General features: G+C 50.2%; 1 protein-coding gene and 1 long non-coding RNA gene across 3 annotated transcripts in view; one reads left to right on the top strand and one right to left on the bottom strand.

Moving 5' to 3' along the window:
* Positions 1-21,345, bottom strand: part of GSG1L (GSG1 like) — a 219,235-nt gene that overhangs the window by 169,929 nt on the left and 27,961 nt on the right. The window lies entirely within an intron of this gene.
* LOC111767517 (uncharacterized) lies at positions 14,819-17,721 on the top strand. The gene is made up of 3 exons (XR_002799240.2): positions 14,819-15,099; positions 15,222-15,327; positions 16,257-17,721. It is a non-coding gene; the product is annotated as an uncharacterized lncRNA (long non-coding RNA).

Here is a 21,345-nt window from a genome sequence, read left to right as displayed (position 1 = left end):
GCCAAGGTGCTCAGCGATACAAAAGGGAGTGATGGGGACTGTGGAGAACTGTCCCATCCAAAAGGGGCAGACGCTACTCACCCCGAGTCTGCGGTGGCCATGTGTGACCCGGACTGCCAGAGTCTTCCCATTGTCCAGGGAACTGAGCCCCGACTGTTACGTGAAATCTCATCTTTCCAGTGTGAAGTGAGCGAGACTGCTCTTTGGCCCGTATCCACCTCCCCTCTTTTGGTGGCTGGAATATGGCCATGGCTGTGGTCCATTTTGGACCATATGGACAAGGGTAGTGCCTCCCAGATGGCAGAGCAACTATCTAGAAGAATCCTGGTTCCCCAATGTGGAGTTGAGATGCCTGACTAGTCGAGACTTTTATGTGAGAGAAAACCTTCTATATTGCTGAAGTTGCTGTTGTTTCGAGGTGTTTGGCTCAGCGAGTGGACTTAGAATCCTAACTACTACCATCAGCCACAAATCCCACTGTAGGACACTCATTGAGCCCAGCCAAGTCTGTAGCCAGCAACCGCCAATTTGCAGCCCTGACCTAAGGCTATGACCTACTGGATGGTGTTGCACCCCTGCTTACAAACCTCTAAGAGTTCCCAGCAGCTCAGCCGAGTCCAAACCCCTGACAGCCCAAAGCTGGCTACGGCCTTCGTCACCAGCCCAGCATCTGGTCCCATCTTTCACGCTCCCACGCAGTCGCTATAGCTACTCCAAACCACCCACAGTTTCAGTCTTCAAGGTCAACGCCTCCTCCAGGCAGCCATCCACTCCCCCAGGCTGAGTCAGTCACGCCCTCCTCTGCCCTCCTACCACCCCTTAAACATACCCTATTAATACCCTATTCTAGCACACATCATGTGGTATTCTAATTGCATTAAGCTGTGAAAGCAAGGGCTCTGGAGGCAGACAGACTGAATCTCAGTGCCCAGACTCACTAGCTCTGTGATCTCAGCCCAGTTACTCAACCTCTCTGGGCCTCAATTTCCTCATCCGTAAACTGGTGATAATACTGATTAAACATTTAACAAGTATAGACAGAACGCCTATTGTGCCAGCTGTCCTGCTAGGTGCTGAGCATACATAACTGTGCCTGTCATCGTGGAGCTTACAAACCTATGGGAACAATTGGTTTGAAATAAAATCTTATACAAAAAAGGTCACTTTGATGCCATTGTGATAAAATTTACAATGGAAAAGAATAATGTGTGGATAATAGGGAGATCCAACCTCGTCTGGGAGAGGGATCAGAGCAAGTTTCCTTGAGGAGGTGACACTTATGGCTGGGAGAGCTGTAGGGAGGGGGATTTCAGGAAGAAGAAACAGCATATACAAAGGCCCTGAGGCCGGAAGAGAATTTCCTTTTCCAGGAACCTGATAGGATAATGATAACGATGTTTGAAGGCAAAGCAACTGTGTCTTTGGGTCTCCAGGGCCCAGATCAGTGCCTGGCACGTCGTAAACATTAATAGATACCTGCCAAATGAGTGAGTGACTCTGTGCAGAGTCCACCGCCCTCTGAATGACTAAAGCCATCACCACATGCCGGCCAGGCACTTGCCAAGCACGGACCAGACACCAGGTGCTGCGCAGGACTGAAGGAAGATGCAAAGATGGACCAGTCCTAGATCCTGCTCTCTCAGACTTTCCACTGCCAAAGCCAGGAAACCCCAGCATGTGGGCCCCAAACACGAGGGTAAGGTGTCAAGGCTTGTCCACCACACCCTGTTTCCCTTCTTCCATGACAGTGAAGCCCCCAGGCCTCCTGGGCAGTAGGCATGATCATGCAAAGCTCTTGCCAATGGCGTGGGAGTGGACACCCCAGGTGAGGGCTGCAAACATCAGGGAGGCCTCCTCCACACTCTCTCCCAGCTTCCTGAGCAGCCCAGTTTCAACCATGCAGATAACAGGGTACCTGAGGGGATGGCAGAGCAATGACTTGGAAGGAACCAATGTCCTGAAAGGAGTGGCAGGAGCAGAGGCACCCCACCAAGCAGGACCACTACCTAAGAGAGAAATAGCTTCTCTGATCTTTGAGCCTCTGTACTGTGGGGTCTCTTTCTTACAGCAACATAGCCTTACCCTGACTAATACAGCATCTGAGAAAGGGACAGGGACCTAGGAGTTTGGAGCAGGAAGTGTCCACTCTGTGCTCCAGGAATCAACGAAGACTTCCTGGAGGAAGACGGCATTTGCACTAGGCTGAAAGAAGTCTATATTCTGAATAAATAAAGGTGTACCCACCAGGGGATTAAAAGAGAATGAGACAGATCCATATTACAGACACGAGAAAATGCCTGAGTTCAATGGTCATGGGAAGAGTGCAAAGTGCAGTCGACATCCACGCTTCCGCTGCTTTACATGAGAACGCGGGTGTATAGAGAAAGAAAACAACGGGAGCGGTGGGGCCAAAGCACAAGGGAAGAGGAGGGATTTTCTCAGTTTTCACTTTTTTGTCCTACTGGGCTACTTTACCTTTCGACAATGAATACCTACTACGTTACAATAAAGCTTTTCTGTATTTCTAAAGCACATCAGAAATGTGCTGGTCCTGCTCTCTCAGGAAAGGAGCCACTCTCGGCACAGCCCTGGACATGGCCCTGCCGGCCGGGCCGTGAGCTCTGAGGGGAGGCCTCGGTGCCCCGGCCAGTCCTCAGAGTGTGGGACGCGGGCACTGCAGGCACAGAGACCACTGCGGGGCGGGGGCTCAGGAATCAACTTCCGATCAGTCAGGTCTGAGCTCAGGGGTCTCCCAGAGACAAAAGTCTCAGAGGCAGGGAGTCTGCCTTGTACCCACTCGCATTGTGGAGCCTCTTTGCCACAGCAGAGGAACTTTATCATGACCGACACTGGACTCTGGGAAAGGGATGGGGCTCCGGCAACACACAGGAAGAGGCCATGGACACAGGAAATTGATAAATTTCATAATTCCAGAAGAGGGGTCTTCTTTAAAGATAGATAGTAAATATTTTAGTGGGCCATACGGTTCCTGTCACAATTACCCAGCTCCGACGTGACACCAGAAAAGCAGCCATAGAGAATACATAAACAAACGGGTATGGCTGTGTGTCAGTAAAACTTTATTTACAGAAACAGGCAGTGGGCACAATAACGTGAATATGCTTAACCCACTTAAAAATGGTTGAGGTGGGAAAATTTATGTTATGTGCTTTTGTTACAACTAAAAATTTAAATTTAAATTAAAAAAATAAAACAGGCAGTGGGCTGGATTTGGCCCCCAGGTTACGATTTGCAAAGCCCAGCTCCAGAGCACCGGGGCTGAAAAGACCCTCAGAGGGCAGCAGCGTCTGTGCTGCTCCAGGGGAGCACCCTTTGACACAGGTTACCTCATCCGTGATTGGTAAATAGGGGAAAGATGCTGCAATAACAGGCAAGTTGTGTCCAGACCTGATTTTCCCCAGCATGATAATATTTTTAAATAGTCAGGAACAAGAACAATTTAAAAAATATCCTTAGCAGGATGTGAAGGACTTAAGAAGACAGCTGGAAGTCTGTGGAAGCGCCGTCCCCTGTTACAAGCAGGAGCTGGATTCTCGGTTCAAGGACCTCTGCGCTGTCACATGATGAAGCAATCTGGGGACACGGCAAGTTGAGATGAAGAAGCTATAAAGTCACTCCCACCTCTCCTCAAACAACGGATTCATGAGGCTACACTGCTGAGCCTAATTTTAATGTCGATGAAACCAGTGCCGATTAGAAGCCAGTGCGCAAAGGCAGCCCCAGCCTCCGGTTTCCGGCGGCGCAGGCTCCAGTGCTTAGTAGGATTGTTACCGATTTTGTGGGTGCTCTGATTGTAAGCCTCTCAAGGTTTTGAGCCATCGACTCCAACTCTGTTTTTCTCATCTGTTCTTTTAGTGCACCGTTGTACAGGTCACAAGGTTTTATAGCGTGCGCACGAGGCATGACAGCGGGACCCCTGGAACCCCACCCACCGCTCCCCAGAGAACTAATACCAACATTTACAGAGTGCTTACTGCATGCCGGTGCTGCGCTAAATGACTGACATACCCCGCCTCCCAGAAATAACCCTATATTATCATCCCCAATCTTATAGAAGGGGACACTGAGGCTCAGAGAGGTTAGGGACCTGTCCTAGGCAGTGACTAGAGCCAGGAGAGGGCCCACTGCCCTCCTTTCAGATCTTCTTGCTGGCCCCATGCCAGCCCCAGCACCCTCCCCTCCCTGCAGTGGGCACCTGAGAGCCCCGGAACCCGACACCCCCTTCAGCTGACTGTTCAAATACGCAGAGAACGGGGCGGGGGGCGGGACACCGACGCCGGCCTTCCAGAAAAGCGCCCCTGACACGCGGGCAAATCGTAGCAGATGCAGGGGGTTTTTTTTCTTTTTCTTTTTTTTAAAGATTTTATTTTTCCTTTTTCTCCCCAAAGCCCCCCAGTACATAGTTGTGTATTTTTAGTTGCGGGTCCTTCTAGTTGTGGCATGTGGGACGCTGCCTCAGCATGGCCTGATGAGCGGTGCCATGTCCGCGCCCAGGATCCGAACCGGTGAAACCCTGGGCCGCGGAAGCAGAGCGCACGAACTTAACCACTCTGCCCGGGCCAGCCCGCAGGTGCAGTTCTGATGACTGAGAACTTCAAATCGTTTTTTCCCCTCTATCTTTTAGACTATCTTCCTTTAATACAGTGATCGATATGTTAACACTCATCTGCCATTTTAGTGTCTCCTGTTCATTTTGTTTTCCTTCTCTGTTTGCTTTTTTCTGCTTCCCAGGGGCTATTTAAACATGTTTTAGAATGCCATTTGGCTTTATCTCAGTATTTCTGAGTATATATTTTTGTATAGATTATTCAAGAGGTTGCTTTTGGGATTAGAGCGTGCATATACTAGAACATACGTATGACGTGTATTACACGCGACTTACCTAGCCCACTATTGTTGTCATTTCACCATTTTGAGTGAAGTACACAAATCTGACCTCCCTTTACAGCTTTTTACCCTCCCCAATTTATAACTTAATTTTCTTTAATAATTTCTCCACGTGCATTTAGAAGTACATCAGGGAATACTGAAACGTTGCTTCAGCCACCAAACATGGTTCAGAAAACTCAAGAGTGGAAAGAAAGCATAGTGCATTTACCCATATTTTTACTCGCTATGTTCTTTCTGCTTTCTTGATGTTCCAGGGTTATTTCTTTTATCATTTCTTTGCTGTTGAGAGAACTTTCTGTAATCATTCTTTTAGGATAGGTCTGCTAGCAACAAGTTCTCTGAGTTTTTGTTCATCTGAGAACGTATTTCCCCTTAATTTCTGAAGGATACTTTCACTTTCTCTGGTATACAACAGGGGGTTGACTGTTCTTTACACTCTGCACTTGAAAATATTGCGCCATCTCCTTCTGCTCTCCAAAGATTACTGAGGAGAAATTCTCTGTCATTCAAATTATTTTTCATCTTCTTGGAAGGTGTTTTTTTCCCTCGTCTGGCTGCTTTCAAGACTTTGTCTTTAATGTCCAGAATCTTAAATAGGATATGTCTTACTCTGGATCATTTTAGTTTCTCCTGTTTGGGGTTCTCTCAGGTTCCTGTATCTGAGGGTTTAGGTCTTTTGGCAAATCTGGGAAGTTTCCAGCCATTATTGCCCGGAGCGCTCTTTCAGAGCGACCCTCTTTCTCCTCTCCTTCTGAATTCAGATGACAGGAATGTTAGAAATTCTATTCAAATAGGTTTTTCCCTTAGTGGGAACTCCACAACTAGTAGAACCCAGAGATAAGGCCATGGGTGAGGCAATGGCCTCACTTTAGGACCCCAACATCACTTTGGGGTGACCATGTAAAGAAGTATGGATGCTGATATTTAAAGGCAGATGGGGCAGGGCATCTTCAAAGGTCAGAAGTCAACTTGGCTTGGCCTCAAGGCCATTCAGAACACAACATGCCCAGGACCAAACGTTGGTGAGGATGCAACCAACACAAGCATAGGGCCACTGCTGTGGGAGTACAAATTGGTGCAACCACTTTAGAAAACAGTTTGGCATTACCTAATGGAGGTAACGCGTGCAATCCTATGACCCAGCTCCACTCAAACCCTGAGACGTGGACAAGAACATCCACAGCAGCCTTGCTGACAATGGCAACCACCCCAAATGCCTGTCACCCATAGAATAAATACATAACCTGCAAGCCAATCTTCCAATGAAAAACTACCCAGCAGTGAAAAGGACAGAACCACTACTGCACGCATCGCCATGCACAAAACTCAAAACCATATTGTGCAATGTGTACAAAACAATGTGTACAGCATGTTTCCATTTATACACAATTCAAGGACAGGCAAAAATAAACATCCTATTGTTTGGGGATACGTGAGTGGTAAAACTAAAAAGAAAAGCAGAAAATGATTAGTACAAAATTAGGGATAGTAGTTAGCTTTGGGAAGGGGCACACAGGGGTTTCTACAGCTTGGTAATGTTCCAGTCATTAATTTAGGTGTTGAGTACATGGGTATTTTGCTATTATTCTTTAGACTATACACATGTTTTAAAAACTCTTCTTTTTTCCATAGGTGATATACTTCACATTTTAATTTTTTAAATTTATAGACTAAAAAATAGAAAATGGCCTAGGGGCAGGATAGAGCAAATTCAAGCCGCCATGAGTGTTTAAGGGGCACTCAATTCTCCATACCCTCAGATAACATGCTCAAACACTCCCTATAACATTAGGAATCAAGCTTTTGGGTGCAAGAAAAAACTCGACTAGCAGTGACTTAAATAATAAGGGCATTCAATTATCTCTCATAACAAGAAGGGCTGAAAGTAGCTGATTAAGGGTTGATCCAATGGCTCAGTGATGCACTTCTCTGACATTCTCCTAGAGGCAGAATATGGCTGCTGGAGCTCCAGACATCACATCTTCACCCAACCACTTCTAAATATAGGAAGTAGAGAATCCTCCAGGATGATGAGAAAAACTTTACTCATATGCCCATATCCTTTCATCAAGGGGAAAATATTTCCTAAAAAGTCCCCAGCAGAGTCTCACTTACATCTCACTGGCCAGAACTGGGTCACTTAACACTGCTAGCCACAAGAGAGGCTGGGAAAGTATCTGCCCTTTTCAGCCTCCTTGTGAGATGGACAAGGAAGGATGACAAGGAAAGAGAGGGCAAGAAACCACAATGTTTATCCTAACCCACCTCCAGCTCTAGGCAAATTAAGTCTGTCTGTCCCACCATTGGTGCCCTCAGATCTGTCAAATAACCCAGGTCCCACTTCATGTGGAAACTGGAGTCCATACCTCCCAGCCCCAAAACACGCTGCTGAGATGGATCTGTCTCCTCCACGAGATGTTTGAGGGTGCTCTGAATTGCCTTTGCTCTCCAGCCCCCAATTCATGACCTGGCAGAGTGATAACCCTCACTCTGTCAGTCAATGGACACTATCCGATGAAGGAAGTCAGCAAATCCCTACTGCTAACATGATCTGGCCAGGCTGAGCTCTAGTGTACGATGGGACCCCAACGCTAGCGGCCCACAGCCAAGGGAGAAGCTAGTGGAGGAGGCACTAGGCACTTTACACACTGGCTGCAAACTAACTGGAAAACTGGAGCATCAAGGGCCCAAAGGTTTGCTTGGGTGGCGGGCCACAGCAGCAAAGCTCCAAGAGGAAGGAGCAGAAAGCCAGGCAGTGCCGGCTACAGTCCTGCAGACAATGACTGCCCGGCACTTAAAAGACAGTGGCCCTGGAGACAGGGCATGTGCTGTCCTGTTTGCCACGGTCCCCACCTGTTCCCCCAATGCTGAGGCCAAGGGTGGGCTGCTGTTTACCCTCACACTCTCATGGCTGTTCTTACCCTTGGCCAATTCCCAAATTTGGCTTTCCCTCCTGGCCCTGTAGGCACTTGAGTTCTGGATCCTTGAACTAAAGCACTGAAGATGGTCAACTTTCTTGTTCTCTGGTGAAAATAACAAGTCTACTCTCACATCAATGCCTCCGTTCGCTCTGGGGCATTGAGGGGAGCGATTGAAGTCAAAGACTCAATGCCTGTTCCCAAAGAGATGAAAACCAGCCCCGCTGGCTGGCTGGGCACCGGTGACTGGGTCCACACAGGAAGCTGACAGGCAGAATGCTATGTGGGGTGCCATCTTTCTGCAGTGGCTCAAACGCTGCCCTGGCGGTTACTCTAAAGCCTGGATATTCATGATTGTCACACGGTGTGTCATTCCAGGAAACCTGAGAACTGAGCGACGATGATAAAATTAGGCAGTAAAATAAAAGCCAGGAGGATGCATGAAGGTGACTCATTTGGTAGCATTTCTGAAATAATAATAACTAGTGCTCATATGAAGCTGACCGTGCGCCAGCCACTCTTCTAAGTGCTTTTACACAGACTAATTCACTTAATCTCCACAAAAGCCCTAGGAGCTGAGTATCCCTGGGTCAGATGCGATGGGGTAGTCAGCCCCTACATGTGAGCCTCACCTCCTGCCACCTCCCCACATTGAATCAGGGACGACCTGTGTAACCAGTAGAATACTGCAGAGGAGGCAGCGTGCCTTCCAAGGCCGGCTCACAAAGGGCATCGCAACTTCAGGCTGGGTCTTTGGGACTGCTCGCTTGGGGGAAGCCAGGCGCCACGCTGTGAGGACTCCCAAGCAGCCCCATGGCGATGTGCACGTGGAGAGGAAGGCACTGGCCAGTCCCAACTCGGCGGCCATGTGAGGGAGCCACCGTGGAGGCCAGCTCTCCAGCCCCAGGAGAGCCTTCAGAGGACGGCAGCCCCAGCCCCGCCTCTGCAGCCTCATGAGAGACCCCAACCCAGAAGCACCTGACCACTCCCAAATTCCACCCAGACTACTCGCAAATTCCTGACCCACAGAAACCGTGAGACATAATCAATTACTGCTGTTTTAAGCCACTAAGCTTTGGGGTGATTTGTTAGGCAGCAACAGATAACTAACACGGATGGTAAAACTCACAGAGGGGGACAGAGTTAAATAATTCGTCCAGTGTCACACAACTGGCAAGTAGCGGAGCGAGGATTTGAACCCAGCCCATCTGCTCCAGAGCCCGTGCCTCTAACCACTCCACTATGCTCCCTGCTCTGGCCGCTTCCGCAAGAGAGTCAGTTAGTGTTTACCTGTATCCATCCCCCTTTACGCCAGACCTCACCTACGGTAACTCATTTCACTCGTCCAGCAACTCGGCAAACACGTATTATTCTGTCCGGTTTATTCTTCTATTAAAGTGTGATTAGCCAAGTAATGCATGAACACATTTCTCCCTTAGGAAACTCCCAGTAGTAGGTGAGATCTCTAAACCTCCTTAGAGCTCTCCCTCCCCGGGTCCAGGCCTCTCTCCCAAACCGACAACGGCAGTTTGGTGGGTACCTTTCCAGACGTTTTCGGTAGTCATTTCATTCACATTTATGTCCCCCAAAAAACCACATATGAGAGCAACTACAGAGTTAAGTCTCACAAAATAATGTCGAGCAGGACACCAGTCACAACAGAATACGTTGTGCGACTCCTTCAACGGAAAGACAAAACACAGGCAAAATCATACTCCAGTGTTCAGGGTTGTAGGCCTAGGGGCAAACTTGTCAAGGAAGCGACCCCATAAACGCCAGGATAGCCTCTCTCAGGGGAAAGGTGAGGGGTCACTGCAGAGGCAGGAGGGGAGCTTCCGGCGGGGGCAGGGGGCAATGCCCTATTCTGACCTCAGAGCTGGCTGTGTGAGGTCAGCTTTGTGATGGGGCACTAAGCAGGGTATTTCATTTTGTGACATTCTTGCAAGTGTAATTCAGAATTTTCAAAGGCTTTGTTTAAGCAAAGAGCTCTCTATTTTTGTGTTGTATCAAATTTATCATTCTATCTTTCTAAACACTGCCCCTGGTCACCCGTAGATGTCCCCCATTCTTTCACCAGCAGCAGGATATCTGGCCGAGGGAAGAGTCCACAGGCTCTTGGCCTTCTCTTGAGTGCTGGACACTTCCACTGCTTCTAACTTCTCTCTCTGAACAAGAACGAACATCGGTGCGTGCATGTGCATCTCTGCAGGCATGTCCCCAGCAGCTGGAACTCCTGCGGCAAAGAGCATGAATGTCTGTGGTTTTAACAAACGTCGCCAAGATGTTGTCCCTCGTGGTTGTGCCGCACCTGTCCCACCAGCATTATGTGAAGATCCCCATGTTCTTACATCCTTACCAACTCATGACATCATCAAAGTGTTCAATTTTGGGGCCATTTCAGGGAAGGAAGCCAGTGCCCCATTACTGTCCATTTCACAGATGAAGAAACAAAGGCTCAGAGAGCTTAAGCGGTTTGCCTGAGACCACACAGCAAGGAAGTAGCAGCAAGAGGACCTGAATTCAGATCTTTCGCCTCCAGTCTCAAGCTCTAGCCCACAATGGGGTCTTTGCTCCTTAAAGAACAGGTGCTCCTGAGATTTGCCACAGACACTCCCCATGCAAGGGGTGAAGGCAACTTGATGCCCCCGGGGTCACAACCAGGCGAGACGCATGTGGAGCCTGGCCCCGGGGCTGGCAGGCAGACCACCATCTGCATGGAAATCATCAGGGAGGAAAGGAGCTTGAAATGGAATCGACAAGGTGCTGCCGCCGACTCTGACAGCAAATTAGATAAACTTGCATCTGACACGATGCATTTAGAGCAGGGCACGCCGGGTTCTCAGCTGCTCCCCAGCAACAACCCACTGGGAGTGAAAAATAAAACAATCTATGAAGCTACAAAACGCAATAATGAATGATAACAGGCCCCAGAACAGCAGGGGAGAATTACTGGAAAATCAGCTAAGAGCCCATCAGAAGGGAGGCCTGAGTGGCTGGCGGCAGGAGGTGGTGACATGTGGCAAAAAGTGGGAAGGATCTGAAGTCAGAGATGCCTGGTGTGAAGTGGCTCCTACACCTGCTGGCTAGATGACCTTAACAAGTTCCTGAAGCTCTCAAAGACTCAGTTTCCTTGACTGTAAAACAGGTGTGAAAAAGGAACATACCTACCTCCTACCACTGTTATGAGGATTAAATGAGATATCGACTGGACAGGGCCCAGGGCCGCCAAGCACAGAAGTTCAGGTTGTGCATAAGCAAGGACCCTTACCTGAGGCTGTGAGTGGGCTGCAGTCGAACCCACCCTCTATGCCCAGAGTCGGGGGTTCTCAAATTTACCAAAGGCATGACCTTGAAAGGGACTGGCACATAGTAGGTGTTTGAGAAACCAGAGTGTTGTGATCACAGCAGCCTGGCTTCCCCCTGGGGGCTCAGGCCGTTATGACTGTGGCTGTGACAAGTGCTCCTCTCCAGAATCAAGAGAAAGCCCCACACGAGGGGCCTGAAAGCAAACCTTGCAGGACTGAGCAGAAAGAGTCGTGGTCCCACGGCAGTCCACATGGGGAAGGCTAGGGCTCCCGCAAGAGCAAGGGAACCAGGAGTCACCTGTCCTGTGCCTGCTCGGAGCTGCCTTGTGCCTGCGGCATGGTAAGCGCATCAGGAGAAAGGAGGTGAGGGGCTGGAGTGCCCGCCAGAGCACAGCAGGGGTCAGGGTGGTGGGAGAGCCTGACACCCCCCGTACAGGAACTCTTGACGGTCCATGTTTGCCGTGTTTACCCCAAAGAGGGGCAGGCATGGACAGCAGCCCCCTCCACAGGCAGTCCCCTGACAACCTCCACGTCTCTGCTTGTGCGTCGTCTCTGCTTTGTCTGCTTTGTCACCCATCCTCCCAGGCCCAGCTCAAGTGCCGCCTGCTGGAGAAAACCCTCCCTGGTTCCCCTGGGCCCACACCCAGTCCAGGCTGGAAGGGCTGACTGTATCTTAACCATCCCTGGAGCCCCATCCCCAAAACTGGACACAACTGGCTTTCTATTTGTCTGATAAATTAATGAATAAATGAGTGAGAGAGAGAGCTGGGCCTTTGCCCAGGACCCTACGAAAGAGCCGGGACCCACATCCCCAGTCATCCTTTTATAATTAGGACCACCAAGGTCTGAAGTCAGAGAACAGTGTGTTAGGACAGGAGAGGGCTGACAGTTGGGTGTGATGCACCCACCATTCTCATGGCCCCAGGGACTGCATCAGGAGTAGAATGTGACCCACAGCCCCGGCAGAGGAATGCCATGACAGGCACTGCCTGGAGGATAATGAGCTCAGGGAAGAAAGCTCCTTGCTACAGAAAGGAGACTCTCTCGAGTCCTTCAGTCTCACTGGATGACCTGCACTGGAGAACTCACTTCTATCCAGGGTCCTTTCTAAAGGAACTCATCAGACAGCACAGTGCCCTGGGCCCCAGGCCAGCCCGGGCTCCACCGACTGAGCTCCCAGGCCGTCCCGGGCCTGAGTCTGCCAGAGCCCCATCCCGTGGCTGTCCTGCCCTACTCACCAGTCACTCCCCCTCCAGTCGTGAGCACAGCAAGGGCACGGACCGGGTCTCCTGAGACATTGCAGTTCCGCCCCAGCACATCGCAGGAGCTCAGAAACCATTTCTACTGAATGAACGGCAGCGAGCTTGAGAGAAATCAGGAGAGGAGCTCTTCGACTCTGGCCCAAGGTGGCTCTTCACTGGTGTGTGGATCTGCCACATGCTACTGTGTGGCCTCGGCAGAAGCCCGAAGAGCTGGGCAGAGCAGGAAGCAGGACGGGGCCGGGGGAAGAGGACCAGGGTCTGTACGAGGCTGCTTTTGCCGCAGCGACAGAGTACTGGCATCTCAGTGGCTTTCAGGACCAAACGTTTATTTCTTGTTCTTGTTACGTGAGGGCAGCAGGGCGGCTCAGCTCACCAGGGCTCAGCGGGGCTTGGCCGCACTGGTCTCCCCGTGTCTTCTCCCTCAGGGACCAAGCAGAAGAAACAGCCACTATCGGGGGCATTGTGTTCTCATGACAGAGGGCAGAAGCTAAAGGAGAGCAGAGGTTTACCAAGCTTAGACGTCCCATCCGCTCGCATTTCAAGGGTCACCGCCATCAGCGTGACCAAATCCAAAGTCTCTGGGGGTGGGGAAGTACACACAGCATCCAGAGACACGTGGCAGGGGTGGGAGGAAATGAATAATTGTGGATAAATAATACCATCCATCACAGTACCTTATTTTTCACTCCCCAGCCTCCCCGCTCCTCCATTCCAGAACACATTCCACGTGGTTTAAGCAGGCCTGCCCACCCCACCACAGGGTAGGCACATGATTTAGGCCAGCCAGTTAGAGTACTCTACTCCCCCAGGCCATGGCGATTGGCTCAGGAATGGACATGTGACACAAACAGGCCAATGAGAGCCTTCTCTGAGACTTTTCTGCCAGAGCTTTTCTGCAGAAAGACATGCTCTTCCCTCCAGGGTTGCAAAGCAGGTGGGGTGTGAGCGCAGGACTTACAAGTGGCCACACCAGCCTTCCCAGGGAACAGCATAGTCCAATACGGTAGCAATGATGGAAGCGTTCTGCACTGCCCAGGACAGTGGCCACTAACACGTATGTGAAATGTGGCTGGTACAAATGAGGAACTGAAATTTAAATTTTATTTTTGGTTTAATTTAAACCTTATTTTCACTCATTTCTGCTTGTAATCTAATAGCCCTATATAGCTGGTGGGTAACGTATTGGATGTAACCAATACAGAGAGAGTCAATCCAGGATAAGAAAGAGCCTTCTGTGACATTTTTGGGCCCCTATGTCCAGTTGAACCTGATGCCACCTAGACTTTGTCATTTATAAGAGCAAATCCATTGCTTGACTTAAGCTAGTAGGGTTTCCACCATTAGAAGCAGAAGGAGCCTCAACTAATGTCATCAGCAGCAGTATCAGCTCTGTTTATTTTGTGCCACTAAGTCCAGGCATTCAGCTAAGTACATGTCTCATCTCATGGATCTTTCCAAATAAGTCTGTGAGCAGCTCGGGAGCCAGGCAGCCTAGGTTCGAATCCCACCTTTGCCAGTCACTGGCTGTGGGGCTCTGGGCAGAACCCTGCCCTTCGTGCTGTCCCAGTCTCCTTATCTGCCCCGCGGGGTGACCGCAGGCCCCAGCTCACGGGGCTGTGAAGGCCGAGTGGGTTATTAATGGCTACTGCCTACGACAGTGCCAGTCATATGGCAAAGGCTCCCTAGCGTTGAGTACATTTTTATTCTTTTCATCCTGATCTTGCAGGTGGGTAAACTGAGGCGCGCAGAGGGTAAGTCACTTTCAAAGTGCAGAGCTCACAGGGCACGAAGCCGGGACTGGAACATGGGCCTCTATGATTCCAGAGTGTGAACTCTTCACCACATTATTCTGTTGGTGGCTTTTCAACCTGTCCATGGTCGTGATAAGAGTCATATTAATAAGAGTTAGCACCCATTCGTGCCCAAGAATTTAAATCCTGGACAGTTTTGTTTCAGAGCCTAAGCTTTTAACTCTCAGAGACAACAAATTGTCCCCTTTTTAATGCTCCTCCTGTCCTTCTATCAGCACCAAGGAGGAAGTCTCTGCTCAGCACTGCTGGGTCTTCAGTGCCTCCCTGGCACTTGCTCAAGGAGAGAGCAGCCTCAGGCTCAGAGCAGTCCATACTACCTGGAGGAGATTTAATAGGCCCTCTGCTTAACCTCTGTGCTATATGCCCCAGGCATATGCAGGAATTCCCTCTCCATACAGCTACTATGGCTCCCTATGGCCAAAAAGTCAGTGGTTAGAGAGGGGAGGCCTCGGCTTCAGGGAGCCTACAGAGGCGACCAACAGTGAGCCAGGCTCTCATGCAGGCCCAGGTAAGTTTCAGAGGGTGATGGACGGCAGGCACCCGGGGGCCAGCAGCCTTCTGTGACACCACCAGCTGTCACACAGCCTGCATCAGCTGAGGGACACACTCTCAATCCCGGGAGGGGAGCTGCAGAGAGTGCCTTGCCTCACAGCATGGGTTCAGGAGCCAAAGCCCCATCTGAGCTCCCTCTGCACCACGCCCCACCCAGGGGCCTTCGGCGGGCCCTGTCCTTTCTGGGCCTCAGGCTCCTCATCTGAGAAAGAGAGATAAAAATACCTACCCCCAAAGAATTGTCCTCAGACGCAAAAGAGTCTTGAGAAAGCAGTGTATGAAGAACCAAACAAATGTGAACTGCTGCCATTTTCACTGTTTGCACATAAGTGTATTCTATGTGAGTGGGAATCGTCAGCACAAAGTAAATGGCCGACACCAGGGGGAGATGGGGCCACCTGTATCTTTCTGAATTATCTTTGTTTTGGTATCTCTCTCTCTCCCTATATTTTGCTCTTCCAGGGCAGCAATCTTCTTATCCACCTGAGGAGGCCACTGCCTAAAGCCGTGCCTGGCACAGCAGAGGCATCAATGAATATCTGTTACACGGATGTTTTATAGATGATAGGTAAGTGGATTGCTGGATGGGTGCATAGATGGGTGCATGGATGGATGGATGGATGGATGATGGACATGGACTGTGGACGGATGAATGGATGGGTGGTGATGGAGAGATGGAGGGATGAAAGAGGAAGGATTAATGGGTGATGGGTGCACAGTGGATGGATAAAAGACAGATGGATAAATGGATGGATGATGGATGAGTGAGTGATGGATTGATGGGTGATGGATGTGTAATGGATGAATAAACGGATGGAGAATGGCTGGGAGGTGAAAGCCAAATGAAGTTTAAGATGCAACTCTTGACTAGGTCAGAATCTGACTCTAGTACTGGATCCCAAATACTCCAAACTCTCAAACCACAAGGATGAGATGTGTGTGTGTGTGTGTGTGTGTTTGTGTTGTGTGATTGGTTGTGCTGTCCTGAAGGAGAATTTGGCAGAGAATGTGAGCTGTGAAAAAAAGTTCAACTAAAAATGTACTTTGCAAACAACTTCCGGGGTACGCCCTCTGCGAGTCGGCATTCTCCTCAATCTCCTATACCATCTACACTCCCAGACCCATGCAAGGAAGGCTTGCGTTCAGGAGGCTGCTGGTGAGGCCGGTCAAGGTCAAAGATCCCAAGAATGCATCCATTGTGCCATTCAGCACATTACAGCCCTAAGGGGCTCTGATTTATCTCAGATGGATTTTAAGAAGGGTTGGGAACCAGAGGGCTCCAGCTAAGCCTGTCACTGGAATTTTCAGGTACCTGGAGTGGCCCATCCCCCAGACAGCTTACTTATGATGGGTTGCTCTCAGAGTTTGTCCGCCTCACCGTAAGACTCTCCAGGCCTCCTTGCACCGGAGGTGGGGACAGGGTACGAATTTCTCCATCAACAGGGAGTAGCCTGGCGTAGTCTAATTTACAGCCCCTTTCTCTCACCGTACTAACAGGAGCACACAGGAGGAGTGGCTAACCACCTCTCTGAGGGACAAGGAAGCTTTATCAAGGAGGCATTATTGACCTTGAGGTAAGGCTTGAAGGACATGTAGGAGACCCCTATAAGTCTCCAGGTGGCCTGCCAAGCACACAATACTGAGGCCTTGCTGCCCTCTTGCATACTGCACATCCACTGGGAAGCAGGCGGTTACGACCAAGCATGAGCGGACAGAGGACTTCACACTGTTTGTGAGCTGTGGAGACAGAGCAGGGCATGGTCAGGTACACCAGGTCACAGCTGGAGGGAGCCTCACGGCCTTGAAGGAAGAGGAAGAAGGAATTTTCCAGGAGGACCAGGTGGGGGCCATTTCAGAAGGGAACTGTGCATAAAAGGCACAGAGGCATGAAGAAGCTCTTAGAGGAGGGTAGTGAGGTGTTCGTCTGTGGTTCTGCCTGCCAGCATCCAAGCTCCCAGCTCCGGTAGCAGCATCTTGACTTTCCTTTGGGGACCACAAAAGGTTCATGAGGTCCATGAGGTTCTGTTGAGGCTGACCCCACCCCCAGCTCCAGAGATGAGTGGATGACCCATGCCCAGCCTGGCGGAGCCACATCCCACATGATGGCAGGCTTAGGGGTGGCAAGTGACCCAAACCTGGCTAATGAGCCCTTGCTGGGAGGTTTACTGGTGCTAAAGTGGGGGGATAAAAACATGGAGCTGTTGGGGGCTACCACATGAAGAGGGCTGCCTGGAGTGAAGCCAACTAAGGAAGGAGAACTCTGGGAGATAGAGAGGAAAAAAATAAAACCAGAAACAGAAGGAGAGACAAAAGGAGGTACAGAGAAACAGAGAGAGACACTGAATCCTGTCAACATCATATGAGCGCCTGGATCTAACTGAACCTGAAGCCATCCTACCTCTTCACTCACATAAGCCAATAAAAATTCGTCTTTTTGCTTAAGCCAGTTTGAGTTGGATTCTGTCACTTGCAACCAAACAAGTTGCTTTATTCACATTTGTGTCCCAGTGCCCATACCAGGAACTCAGGACACAGGGAAGGGGCCCCTCTAGGTTATAAATGGATGCGTCCACGTGTCCATTAATGAGAGGCTTGACCAGAGAGGTGACCGTAACTTCTCACCTACCTGAAGATTCCAGATTCTCTGGAGCCAGCTGACGCGGCCTGAGAGACAAGCCCGGTTCTGGCCCGGCAGGCAGACAGTGCGCCATGAATAGTTAGCGCCACCTCATGTAAATGCTAACGCAAGCACGAGACGCGCTTTCTGGATGTGCAGAGCGCCGTTCCCCACAGAACTCCATGCCGATCTCCAAAAAGCAGCCACTCCAGGAGAGCATGCAATTCTCCACTCCACGCCTGACGTCAGAGCGGAACAAATGGGTCCTGGGGTCCTGGGGCTTCTTGAGCTTTGACAAGAATTATAACCCCACTGGAAAGGAAAATAAGCTGAAAGTAGAAAAAATGAGGATGTATAATGAAAAAGCACCTGGAACTCACTGTGGTAGGATCGGGGGACCTGCGTCTCTTGGGCACTCAGGAGGCACCTGAAAGAGGAGAGGCAGGACTGCCTCTTTCCCGAAACTTCCCCTCCAGTGAGCACCCTGACTCGCAGGAGAAACGGCCGCTCACACTGGATGTGACGGGAAAACCAGAAAGGCTTTTTTCCTTAATTCGGGCATCGGGCAGACTTGGATTCCCACCCCAAATTAGGCAGGGCCACTCAAACAAGAAAGGAAGCTCCTAGAACCCAGATCCCACAGGCAGCCACACAAGGCCTCTAAATTCACTGCAGGCCATGTTTGCTTTGAAAATTAGAAAGTTACGAAATAAATAACAAAAATAAATGATAATGTGCAGAGCTGGTGCAGTTAGGGTGAGACTAACAGATTCCTGTCCTGATGTTCACACTAAGGGCTCCCCAGGTAACCGCAGCCCGTCCTGGGGCCGGCGGCCTCTCCATGACCTCCAGCCTGGCTCACTCCTCTGACCCCTGGGACGCACTTTGTTATCCCTCCCACCTTCCTCCCCCCTCTCCTCCACCCAATCCAGTTGACATTGCCTCTGGGCTGTCGCACAGACATAACAAATGAACACGGCCAGGTCTGAACTCAAGATCCCTCCCCTTCCACTAAACAATAAGTAAACAAAAACAAAATCTGTTTCCACTTCAATCTTCCCCATCTCAGCAACGGACGCAATCATTTGTTCAGTATAAAAATCTAGAAGCTGCCTTCAGCCTCTTTTCCCTCACACCACATCCAAGCTGCCAGCAGATCCTATCGGCTCCACCTTCACGCTCCACCCGGGATCTGTGCAGCTGTCTCCATCTCCCCTGAGGCCAAGCCACCAGCCTCTCTCACCTGGACCATCGTCTGTTAACCCTCCTGTTTCTGCTTCTATCCAATATTCTCCACTCATCCGTCAGAAGGCTCTTTTGTTAAATGCAAATCATATCCTTTCACCTCCCTGCTTAAAAGCCCTCAAAAGCATTCCAGCATATTTAGGATAAAGTCCAAATTTTATGCCACAGCCAATAAGGCACTGCATGACCAGGTCCTTCCCAAGCAATTTGACCTCTCATTCTGCAACTGCCCCTTTGACCTCCTTAGGGTTCTTCAAATCTGCCAATTGATTCCCACCCCAGGGCCTTTGCACTTGTTTGTCTTCATCCTGTACCACTCTTCCTTCCACTCTTACCATCCTCTAGGTTTCCACTCAAATGTCACCTCCTCAAAGAGGCCTTCTCCACTACCACCCCCATCTAAAGGAAGTCTGCTCCCACGTGCACTCACAGGCAAAACAGGGGGCAGAGTGTGACATCATTTATAAAAACGAGTATAGACAAATACTTGAAAAATGCTGCCAATAGTTGCCCCTGGGAGAGGAAGTGGGTGGCTGGGAATAGGGGGACCTTTCACTGTGCATTGTTTTATACCTTTGGATTTTAAATCATGTGCATATATTATTATCCCCAAAATTTTTAATTAAATCAAATAAAGTAAGGAAGGAATGAATGGAGGGAGGAAGGGAGGAGAGAGAGAAAGAGGGAGAGAGAGAAAGGGAGGGAGAAGGAGGGAGAGAGACAGAGAGAGATGGAAAACTGAGGGAGGGAGAAGGAGAAAGAGAAAGACAAATAACCTCAGGACAACTGTCTTAAGGAAATAATTCCTCTTCAAGAAAATAATCATTGTGGTACTAAACTGTTAGGAACCAAAGAAATAAAATAAATGTCCAGCAACTCAGGAATGACTCAGGAAACAGCGCTTTGTGAATAGGACGAAGTAGTATGAAACCTTTAATAATGATCATTATTAAGAGTGCAGAAATGTGGAGAAATGTTTATGACAATAATTAATGGAAAAGCAGACTATAAAAGAGTATATTAAGAAGAGAAAATAGTGCAGTGGAAAGTGGGAAATTGTTGAAGAGAGAAGGCCCACAGCCTTTACCACCTTCTCAGGGGATCTAAAACAAAAAATCGTCAGTAATATCTCAGCTCGAAGCATCAGCCCACCTTCGAGATCAGAGACGGAGCCCACAGGGGCCCAGGCAGGACTGGGTGGTGTCAAAGGCAACCGAGAGGCCAGGGGGAGGACTCGGGGGATGCCGGCAGGTGACTCCAGGTTTCTCAGCCTTGGCACTCGTGACCTTTGGGGCTGGGTCACTCTGTCTGGACCATCCGTGCACCATCAGGTGTTTAGCAGCGTCCCTGGCCCCTACCCACTGATTGCCACCCCCAGGCGTGACAACCAAAAACATCTCCAGACATTGCCAAATGTCCCCTGGGGGCAGACTCACCCCAGCTGAGAACCCCTGTCCCAGGCAAATGACCGACCTTCTCTGATGGCCAGTTTCCCCAGCTGCAAAAGGGGAGAGTGCCCAGCACATAGATACATTCTCTCCCCTCCTCCATGCATGCTAATTACAGCTATATTTTTTTAAAGAGTATGTATATTAAATGGTTTTTTATGGTGCCTTTTAAAGTAAAATAAAGTAGGTGAGGATCCCGCTCTCATGGGAATGCCAGCTGCTAGCTCTTCAGTGGCACATCCCAGTGACAGTCGTTATTCTCATCGGCTCGCCCCCTCCCGCATCCCGGTGGTTACAGCTCACGCGTGCTCCCTCACAAGGGGCTTTAATGGGGCCACAACTCATTCATAACGTATCAGGGAGTGCTTGGCACGCCACGATAACAGCCCCGATTTCCACACAGGGTCTTTGTAGTTTAAAGGCAGCTCAAATAATAAATTACTTTAAGGTCTTATTCAAGCTTTTCCAGAGACTGAAAATGTCAGCTCTAGAATTAGAGCTCGAGGCAACCCCTCATTTTACAGACGGGGAATCTGTGCTCCCTCCGCCCCAGCGAAAGTGACCTGTCTGGAGTCTCCCAGCCCGCAAAGGAGAAAGCTGGGACGAGAGCTGGGCTCTCCCGGTTCACTGGGCCACCTCCTCGCCAAGAGGCCACACCCTCTTGGGAAAACACTGTCAATCACTGTAGGATTCGTTTGGGTCGGCAAACCGGGCACTTTTGACCAACAGCATCTGAGTGGGCCCCCATGTGTGGAATTAGCCTGAGAGTGAGGCTGGAGTGGGTGGTTTAGAAAAAACAAAAACCACTTGAAAAGTTATCCTTCCTCCAAGTCCACCCACCTCCACGCTCCCCCGATCAGCCACAGGGTAGCAAAGTCTGAGATTACAGCACCTCTCAAGTGGGCAACACCTTCAAAATGCCCTGAAGACCCCGCATCGCCCAGGGCAGACCGCCCAGCTCCCGCACTACCTACCTAACCCCATTCTGGAAACTCACTGCCAGCTGCCAACGCCACCCACGTGCTCCTGGCACTCGCCACTCCCCAGCGCGTCCTCTAGCCCCAGCGCGGGCTCAGCCAGCACCCAGAACAAGCGGGGAGGAAGTGAGCGCCGCCCTCAGATGATGGCCAGGGGCGGTTGGCGGGTAAATGCCCGACTCCCTCAAGTCTCAGGGACATCTCCCAGAGTCCTCCGTGGGGCTCCACGTTGCCCACAGCTGACCTGCTCGGGAACACACACTGCACCAGTCGCCCTGCCTGTGCTGTCTCACGGCGCC

Source organism: Equus caballus, chromosome 13 (assembly GCF_041296265.1).
Source record: "Equus caballus isolate H_3958 breed thoroughbred chromosome 13, TB-T2T, whole genome shotgun sequence".
In the NCBI taxonomy this organism is placed as follows: domain Eukaryota; kingdom Metazoa; phylum Chordata; class Mammalia; order Perissodactyla; family Equidae; genus Equus; species Equus caballus.
The sequence above is the reverse complement of the archived record's forward strand: the minus strand, read 5'-3'. Positions and strand labels throughout refer to the sequence as shown.